The sequence below is a fragment of the Mesoplodon densirostris genome, chromosome 6 (assembly GCF_025265405.1).
Source record: "Mesoplodon densirostris isolate mMesDen1 chromosome 6, mMesDen1 primary haplotype, whole genome shotgun sequence".
NCBI lineage: Eukaryota > Metazoa > Chordata > Mammalia > Artiodactyla > Ziphiidae > Mesoplodon > Mesoplodon densirostris.
Genome location: NC_082666.1, coordinates 31,401,970 through 31,411,292, shown reverse-complemented (window position 1 = coordinate 31,411,292; position 9,323 = coordinate 31,401,970). Strand labels below are relative to the sequence as shown.

The following is a 9,323-nucleotide window of genomic DNA, read 5'->3' as shown; positions in this document are numbered from 1 at the left end:
ACTACTGAGCCTGCGCTCTAGAGCCTGTGAGCCATAACTACTGAGCCTGTGCTCTAGAGCCTGTGAGCCACAACTACTGAGCCCACACGCCTAGAGCCCATGTTCCACAACAAGAGAAGCCTCCGCAATGAGAAGCCCACGCACCACAACGAAGAGTAGCCCCCGCTCGCTGCAACTGGAGAACACCCACGTGCAGCAACGAAGACCCAATGTGGCTAAAAATAAATAATAAAATAAAATAAATTAATTTAAAAAAAGGCAAAGTCGTGTTCACTTCAGCAGCACATATACTAAAATTGGACCAATACAGAGAAGATTAGCATGGACCCCTGCACAAAGATGCCATGCAAATTCATGAAGCATTCCATTTTTAAATAACCTATAATGGAATATAATCTGAAAAAATTAACTGAATCACTTTGCTGTACACCTGAAACTAACACAATATTGTAAATCAACTATACTTCAATTTCTTTAATTGCCAAGCCTTTCAGCCTGGCTCCCTGAATGCCTGTGCAGGGCATAGTTCCCCACCAACTTGAAATGTCTTGAACTCTTCTGTGAGTGAAAATAAACTTGAATGTATTTGAACCATGATACATTATGGAGACTTTGGTTACTACAGTTGGCCTATCCAACTAATACAAGTGGAGCAAGCCCCAATCCACAACACCCTTTAGAGAATCATCCACGAGGACCCTCCTCATTGATGAGTTAACTTCCTTGGCCCTGTACTCAGTCTTAGCTTGCTGGTTTCTCTCACCCTGCATGGCTGAGATCCCAGCTTCTTATCTGCCAATTCCATCTAAATAAGCACAGCACTCTATGAACTCAGGGATGGAAAAAGCTGGATTTATGGCAAGGAGATGCGGGAGTGTACACATGCACAGCCCTGAGCCTGTTTCTCTCAGCCTGCTCACCCAAGGGTGGCTTGAATGGCATCCCTCAGTGAGGGAATGTAAGCCTATAACTTCAGTGTCACTCTGTGAAGAGATGACAGGATCCAAAAGAATGCCAATCAATATATTACTCACTTTCCTTGCTTTTCTAGAGTAGATTTTTTTTTCATTCGTTCTTGTGATAGTAGATGTGGAAATACCTTCTTTGGGGTAATTAAGAACTTCTGAAACCAGGTGGAACTTCTGTTAACCCAGTTTATAAACAATGTAAGGGGTGTTCTGGGTCCCTATCTGATATGTGCTTTTCTTGCAATGCTTAAACGAGGCTTAGAACTTGAGCCCTTGAACCAGCAGAGGGCAGAGATGAGACACAAGAGAGAAGCTTGGGGAACATAGTAAGACCAGTGAATTATCATGAGCATGGGCCAACTGTTGCACTTTATTTGCTGTGAAGGGAGTTCCTTTATCAGAAGAAATGCTATGTGGAATACTATGATGATATATAAGGCATTCTGTAAACCCAAGGATGACAGTTTTAGCAGAAGCATTGCATTCAGGGAAATCAAATCTATGTCCAAAGTGTCTATTCCAATAAGAACAAAGTGCTGCCCCTTCCAAGATGGAAGCAGTCCAGTGTAATCAAACCAGTGCCATACTGGAGGCTCAGTATCGCTCTCTACTGCTGGCAGATTGGGCACTCAGCATCAGTATAGCTAAGTTGGCCTTGGTGAGAAGTCCATGTTGTTGAGCTCATAACCTCCATATGAATTTAGGACCAGCCTTTCCATTTTTTGCATAAAAAGGTTATTGGAACTTCTATAGGGACTGCATTGAATTTGTAGATTGCTTTGGGACATACTGCCATCTTAATATTAAGTCTTCTAATGCATGATATCTTTCCATTTATTTGGGTCTCCTTTAATTTCTTTCAGCAATGTTTTGTATCTTCTTAAACTTGTTGAGACTTGTTTTGTGGCCTAACATATGATCTATGATGGTGAATGTTCCATATGCTTTTGATGCTTTTGAGAAGGATGGTCTTCTGCTGTTAGATGGAATATTCTGTATACATCTGTTAGGCCCATTTTGTCTATAATGTTGTCCAAATCCACTGTTTTCTTATTGATTTTCTGTCTGGATGATCTATGCATTGTTGAAAGTACAGGATTGAAGTTCCTACTATTGTTGTAGTGTTTCTTACTCCGTTCAGATCTGTTAGTATTTGCTTCATATATCTTGGTGCTCTGATGTTGGGTGCATATATATTTACAACTGCTATATCCTCTTAATGAAGTGACCCCTTTATCATTAGTTAATGACCTTCTTTGTCTCTTGTTGCTGTTTTTGACTTAAAGCTTAAAGTCTATTTTGTCTGATATAAGTATAGTTACCTCTGCTCTCTTGGTTTCCACTTACATGAAATATCTTTTCCCATCTCTTCACTTTCAGCATATGTGTATCCTTAAAGTTTAAGTGAATCTCTTGTAGGCAGATATAGATGGGTCTTGTTTTCTTATCCACCTAGCCACTCTATGACTTTCCATTGGATAATTTAATCTATTTACAAGTAGAGTAATTTTGATGACTTACTAATAAAGTGAGGACTTACTAATGACATCTTATTGTTTTCTGACTGTTTTGTAGTTCCCTTATTCCCTTCCTCTTCTCTTACTACCTTCCTTTGTGAACCGATGATTTTTCATTTTGATATGCTTTCTCTTCTCTTTACCTTTTGTGTATCTACTGTAGGTTTCTGTTTTATGGTTACCATGAGGTTCACATAAAACATTTTATAGATATAGCAGTCTATTTTACACTGATAATGACTTATCTTCAATCACATACAAAAACTCCACCCTTTTACTTTCCCCCTTTTATGTTTCTGATACCACAATTTATCCCTTTTTATATTGTGTATTCATAAATTATTATAGCTACAATTATTTTTAATACTTTTGCCCTTTAACATTTATACTAGAGTAAAGTGGTTAGCACACCACTATATTATAGTATTAGAGTATATAATATATATATATTATATATATAGACTATATACTTTACTATATACTTACCTTTTCCTGTATATTTTCATGCTACTAATTAACATCTTTTCATGTTTTCATGTTATTCATTAGCATCTTTTCATTTCAGCTTGAATAACTTCTTTCAGCTTTTCTTACAAGGCAGGTCTAGGGGTGATCAACTCCATCCAGCTTTTGTTTGTCTGGGAAAATGTTTATATCTCCTTGATTTGTGAAAGACAGCTTTGCCAGTTAGACATTATTGGTTGGAAGTTTTTTCTTTCAGTTGTATATATCTCACTTTGAATATATCATTCTACTCTCTCCTAGCCTGCAAGGTTTCTGCTGAGAATTCTGCTGGCAGGCTTATGGGAGTTCCCTTGAAAGTTACAACTTTCTTCCCTCTTGCTGCTTTTAAGATTCTCTTTTTGTCTTTAATTTTTGACAGTTTTATTATAATGTGTCCTGGAGAATAATCACTTTTAATTTGAGATCATTTGATGACCTATGAGCTTCATGAACTTGAATATCCATATTTCTCCCCAGATTTGGGACATTCTCATCCATTATCTCCTTAAATGAACTTTCTTCCCTCTTCTACCTTTCTTCTTCTTTTGGGACTCCAATAATTCACAGATAGTTTCTTTTTATGGTTAATTTTGGTCAGTTTCAGCTCTTAGCACAGTAGCAGCTACCCATTCCCCCACCCCTAGCCCTCTGGCAAGCAGCTGTGCATGTACTGCAGGAACAACCTGCACATAACTTGCAGGAGCCAGGGTTGGCCAAAAAAAAAAAAAAAAAAAAAAAAAAGAGGGAGAGAGAGAGAGAGAGAGAGAGAGAGAGAGAGAGAGAGACCCTGTCCTCCAATTATCAGGGATATGTGCTTTGATTTCTGATTGATGCTTTTGATCACAAAGGTGCAGACAAAGAGGTAGGGAGCCATTTTTGTTGCACCACCCCCCATTGTTGGAAGTCCCTCCCCCTATGGATTAAATGACTTCTAGGGGATATGAAGGTCCAATGCCCTGTTTTCTAGGACATTCGAAAACAATTGCATCTGTGGAGGAAATGAGAAAGTGACTGTGCATGCCCAGGAAAGGGCACAGGCTCAAAATAGACATTAGAAGACATTACATTTATTCCTCAGGCTAATCCTTGACACAAAAATAATCTGCAACAAACAGAAGACAAAAAAAAGTAATAAAAACATTTTTTTATAAACCAGCAAACCCTAGGCAAGGGGGAGAACCTGATTTGCATTTACAACATTATTAGATTCAAACGACCAGCTGTCAACAAAATTCACAAAAGAAAAAGAAAAGTATGACTCATTCAAAGGAAAAAATAAATAAACAGAAATTGTCCCTGAAAAAGACCTGGTGGCAGATCTACTAGATGAAGACTTTAAAACAACAGTCTTAAAGATGCTCAAAAAACTAAAAGAAAATGTGGAGAAAGCCAAGACAACAATGTGTGAAAAAAATGGAAATATCAATAAAGAGACGGAAAACCTAAAAAACAGAAAAGAAATACTGGAGCAGAAAAGTACAATAAATGAAATTTTAAATTTACTAGAGAGGGTCAAAGACAAATTTGAGCAGGCAGAAGACATAATCAGCAAAACTGAAGATAGGACAATGAAATTATTAAACCAGAGGAACAAAAAGAAAAAAGATTGAAGAAAAGTGAACACTTACTTCAGGAAACAAGAAAAATCTCAAATAAAAACCTAACCTTACAACGAAAGCAACTAGAGAAAGAAGAACAAACAAAACCCAAAGTTAGTAGAAGGAAAGAAATCATAAAGATCAGAGCAGAAATAAATGAAATAGAGACAAAGAAAACAACAGAAAAGATCAAAGAAATTAAAAGCTAGTTCATTGAAAAGATAAAGAAAATTGATAAACCTTTAGCTAGACTCATCAGGAAAAAAAGGGAGAGGGCTCTCAATAAAACTAGAAATGAAAAAGGAGAAGTTAGAACTCACACCACAGATATACAAAGGATCATAAGAGACTACTACAGGCAACTATATGTCAATAGAATGTACAACCTAGAAGAAATGGACAAATACTTAGAAAAGTACAACCTTCCAAGAATGATCCAGGAAGAAATAGAAAATATGAACTGATCGCAAGTACTGAAATTGAAACTGTGATTTAAAAACTTCCAACAAACAAAAGTCCAGAACCAGATGGCCTCACAGGCAAATTCTATCAAACAGAGAAGAGTTACCACCTATCCTTCTAAAACTCTTCCAGGGACTTCCCTCTGGTGAAGTGGTTAAGAATCTGCCTGCCAATGCAGGGGACATGGGTTCAATCCCTGGCCCGGGAAGATCCCATATGCCACAGAGCAACTAAGACCGTGTGCCACAACTACTGAGCCTGAGCTCTAGAGCCCACGAACCACAACTACTGAGCCTGCATGCTCTAGGGCCTGCGTACCGCAACTGCTGAGCCAACTGCTTCTCCTGCAATGACAAGCCCACTTACGACAATGAACAGTAGCCCCTGCTCACCATAACCAGAGAAAGCCCGCACACAGCAACGAAGACCCAACAGAGCCAAAACAAACAAATAAAAAAACAAAAACAAAAAAAACTCTTCCAAAAAACTGCAGAGGAAGGAACACTCCCAAGCTCATTCTATGAGGCCACCATCACCCTGATACCAAAACCAGAGAAAGAAATCATAAAAAAGGAAACTTACAGGCCAGTATCACTGATGAACATAGACGCAAAAATCCTCAACAAAATACTAGCAAACCGAATCCAACAACACATTAAAAGGATCATACACCATGATCAAGTGGAATTTATCCCAGGGATGCAAGGATTCTTCAATATGTGCAGATCAATCAGTGTGATATACATCAACAAACTGAGGAATAAAAAACATATGATCATCTCAGTAGATGCAAAAAAAGCTTTTGAAAAAATTCAACACCCATTTATGACCCAAAGGAAAAAAAAACTCTCCAGAAAGTGGGCATAGAGGAAACCTACCTCAACATAATAAAGGCCATATATGACAAACCCACAGCTAACATCATTCTCAACTGTGAAAAACTGAAAGCATTTCCTCTAAGATCAGGAACAAGACAAGGATGTCCACTCTCGCCACTTTTATTCAACATAGTTTTGGAAGTTCTAGCCAATCAGAGAAGAAAAAGAAATAAAAGGAATGCAAATTTGAAAAGAAGAAGTAAAACTGTCACTGTTTGCAGATGACATGATACTAGGCATAGAAAATCCTAAAGATGATACCAGAAAATTATTAGAGCTCATCAATGAATTTAGTAGTTGCAGGATACAAAATTAATACACAAAAATCTCTTGCATTCCTATACACTAACAACAAAAGGTTAGAAAGAAAATGAAACAATCCCATTTACCATCACATCAAAAAGAATAAAATACCTAGGAATAAATGTACCTAAGGAGGCAAAAGATCTGTACTCAGAAAACTATAAGGTGCTGAAGAAAGAAATGAAAGATGACACAAACAGATGGAGAGATATACCATATTCTTGGATTGGAAGAATCAATATTGTGAAAATGACTATATTACCCAAAGCAATCTACAAATTCAATGCAATACCTATCAAATTACAAAGGCGTTTTTCATAGAATGTGAACAAAAAAATTTTACAACTTGTATGGAAACACAAAAGACCCCCAAATAGCCAAAGCAATCTTGTGAAGAAAAACGGAGCTGGAGGAATTGGGCTCCCTGACTTCAGACTATACTACAAAGCTACAGTAATCAAAACAGTTTGGTACTGGCACAAAAACAGAAATATGTATCAATGGAACAAGATAGAAAATCCAGAGATAAACCCACACACCTATGGTCAGCTAACCTATGATGAAGAAGGCAAGAATATATAATGGAGAAAAGACAGTCTCTGAAATAAGTGGTGCTGGGAAAACTGGATAGCTACATGTAAAAGAATGAAATTAGAACACTTTCTAACACCACACACAAAAATAAACTCAAAATGGATTAAACACCTAAATGTAAGGCTGATACTATAAAACTCCTAGAGAAAAATATAGATAGAACACTCTCTGACATAAATCACAGCAATATCATTTCTGATCCACCTTCTAGAGTAATGAAAGTAAAAACAAAAATAAACAAATGGGACCTAATTAAACTTAAAACCCTTTGCACAGCAAAGGAAACCATAAAGAAAATAAAAAGACAACCTACAGAATGGGAGAAAATATTTGCAAGTGAAATGACTGACAAAGGATTAATCTCCAAAATATACAAACAGCTCATGCAGCTCAATATCAAAAAAACAAACAACCCAATCAAAAAATGGGCAGAATATCTGAATAGACACTTCTCCGAAGAAGATATACAGATGGACAGGAAGCACATGAAGAGATGCTCAACGTCACTAATTATTAGAGAAATGCAGATCAAAACTACGAGGTGTCACCTTGCACTAGTCAGAATGGCCGTCATCAAAAATCTACACATAGTAAATGCTGGAGAAGGTGTGAAGAAAAGGGGACCCCTCTAAACTGTTGATGGGAATGTAAATTAGTACAGCTACTACAGAGAACAGTATGGAGCTTCCTTAAAAACCTAAAAATAGAGCCACTATATGGTCCAGCAATCACACTCCTGGGCATATACCTGCAGAAAACCATAATTCAAAAAGATACATGCACCCCAATGTTCATTGCAGCTCTATTTACAATAGCCAGGACATGGAAGCAACCTAAAGATCCATTGACAGAGGAATGGATAAAGAACATGTGGTACATATACACAACACAATGGAATATTACTCAGCCATAAAAAAGAATGAAATAATGCCATTTGCAGCAACATGGATGGACTTAGAGATTGTCATACTGAGTGAAGTAAGTCAGACAGAGAAGGACAAATATTGTATGATATCACTTATACGTGGAATCTAAAAAAAAATGGTACAAATGAATTTATTTACAAAACAGAGAGTCACAGATGTAGAAAACAATCTTATGGTTACTGGGGGGAAAGTGTGGGGGGGGATAAATTGGGAGATTGGGATTGACATATACACACGACTATATATAAAACAGATAACTAGTAAGGACCTACTGTATAGCACAGGGAACTCTACTCAGTACTCTGTAATGACCTACATGGAAAAAGAATCTAAAAAGGAGTGGATATATGTATATGTATAACTGATTCACTTTACTGTGCAGCAAAAACTAACACAGCACTGACGATCAACTATACTCTAATAAAAAAATTTTAAATAACATAAAATATATGCTCAAATAATTAATTAAATTTACTAGAGAGATTCAAAGACAAATTTGAGCAGGCAGAAGAAATAATCAGGAAAATTGAAGATAGGACAATGAAGTTATTAAGTCAGAGGAACAGAAAGAAAAAAGACTGAAGAAAAGTAAACAGAGCCTAAGGGATCTGAAGACTATCATGTAGCAGAACACCATGCACACTGTAGGAGTCCCTGAAGGAAAAGATAGCAAGAAAGAAGAAGAGAGAATATTTGAGGAAAAAATGGCTGAAAACTTCCCAAGTTTGATGAAAGACATAAATATAAACATCCAAGAAGCTTGATGAACTCCAAGTAAGATTAACTCAAAGAGACTCATACCAAGACACATTATAATCAAACTTTCAAAGACAAAGAGAATCTTGAAAGCAGCAAGAGAGAAGTGACACATCACATATAAGGGATAGTCAATTATATTATCAGCAGATTTCTCATCAGAAATTTTGGAGGCCAGAAGGAAGTAGGCCAACATATTCTGAGTACTAAAAAAAAAAAAACTGTCAACCAAGAATCTTACACCCAGCAAAACTGTCCTTCAAAAGTGAGGGAACCACTGGCATTTTTCACAGAACTAGAACAAAACATCTCACAATTTGCATGGAAACACAAAAGATCCTGAATAGCCAAAGCAATCTTCAGAACAAAAAATGGAGCTGGAGGAATCAGGCTCTGTGACTTCAGACTATACTACAAAGCTACAGGAATCAAGACAGTATGGTACTGGCACAAAAACAGAAGATAGATCAATGGAACAGGATAGAAAGCCCAGAGATAAACCCACGCACGTATGATCACCTTACCTTTGATAAAGGAGGCAAGAATATACAGTGGAGACAAGACAGCCTCTTCAATAAATGGTGCTGGGAAAACTAGATAGGTACATGTAAAAGTATGAAATTAGGACACTCCCTAACACCATATACAAAAATAAGCTCAAAATGGATTAAAGACCTAAATGTAAGGCCAGACACTATCAAACTCTTAGAGGAAAACATAGGCAGAACACTCTTTGACATAAATCACAGCAAGATCCTTTTTGATCCACCTCCTAGAGAAATGGAAATAAAAACAAAAATGAACAAATGGGACCTAA

The 9,323-nt window shown here is 37.0% G+C and overlaps 1 non-coding gene across 1 annotated transcript; it reads left to right on the top strand.

Moving 5' to 3' along the window:
- Nucleotides 1-266: 266 nt before the first annotated feature.
- Nucleotides 267-374, top strand: LOC132492865 (U6 spliceosomal RNA). The gene has a single exon (XR_009532918.1). It is a non-coding gene; the product is annotated as a U6 spliceosomal RNA (small nuclear RNA).
- The last annotated feature ends 8,949 nt before the right edge of the window (nucleotides 375-9,323 follow it).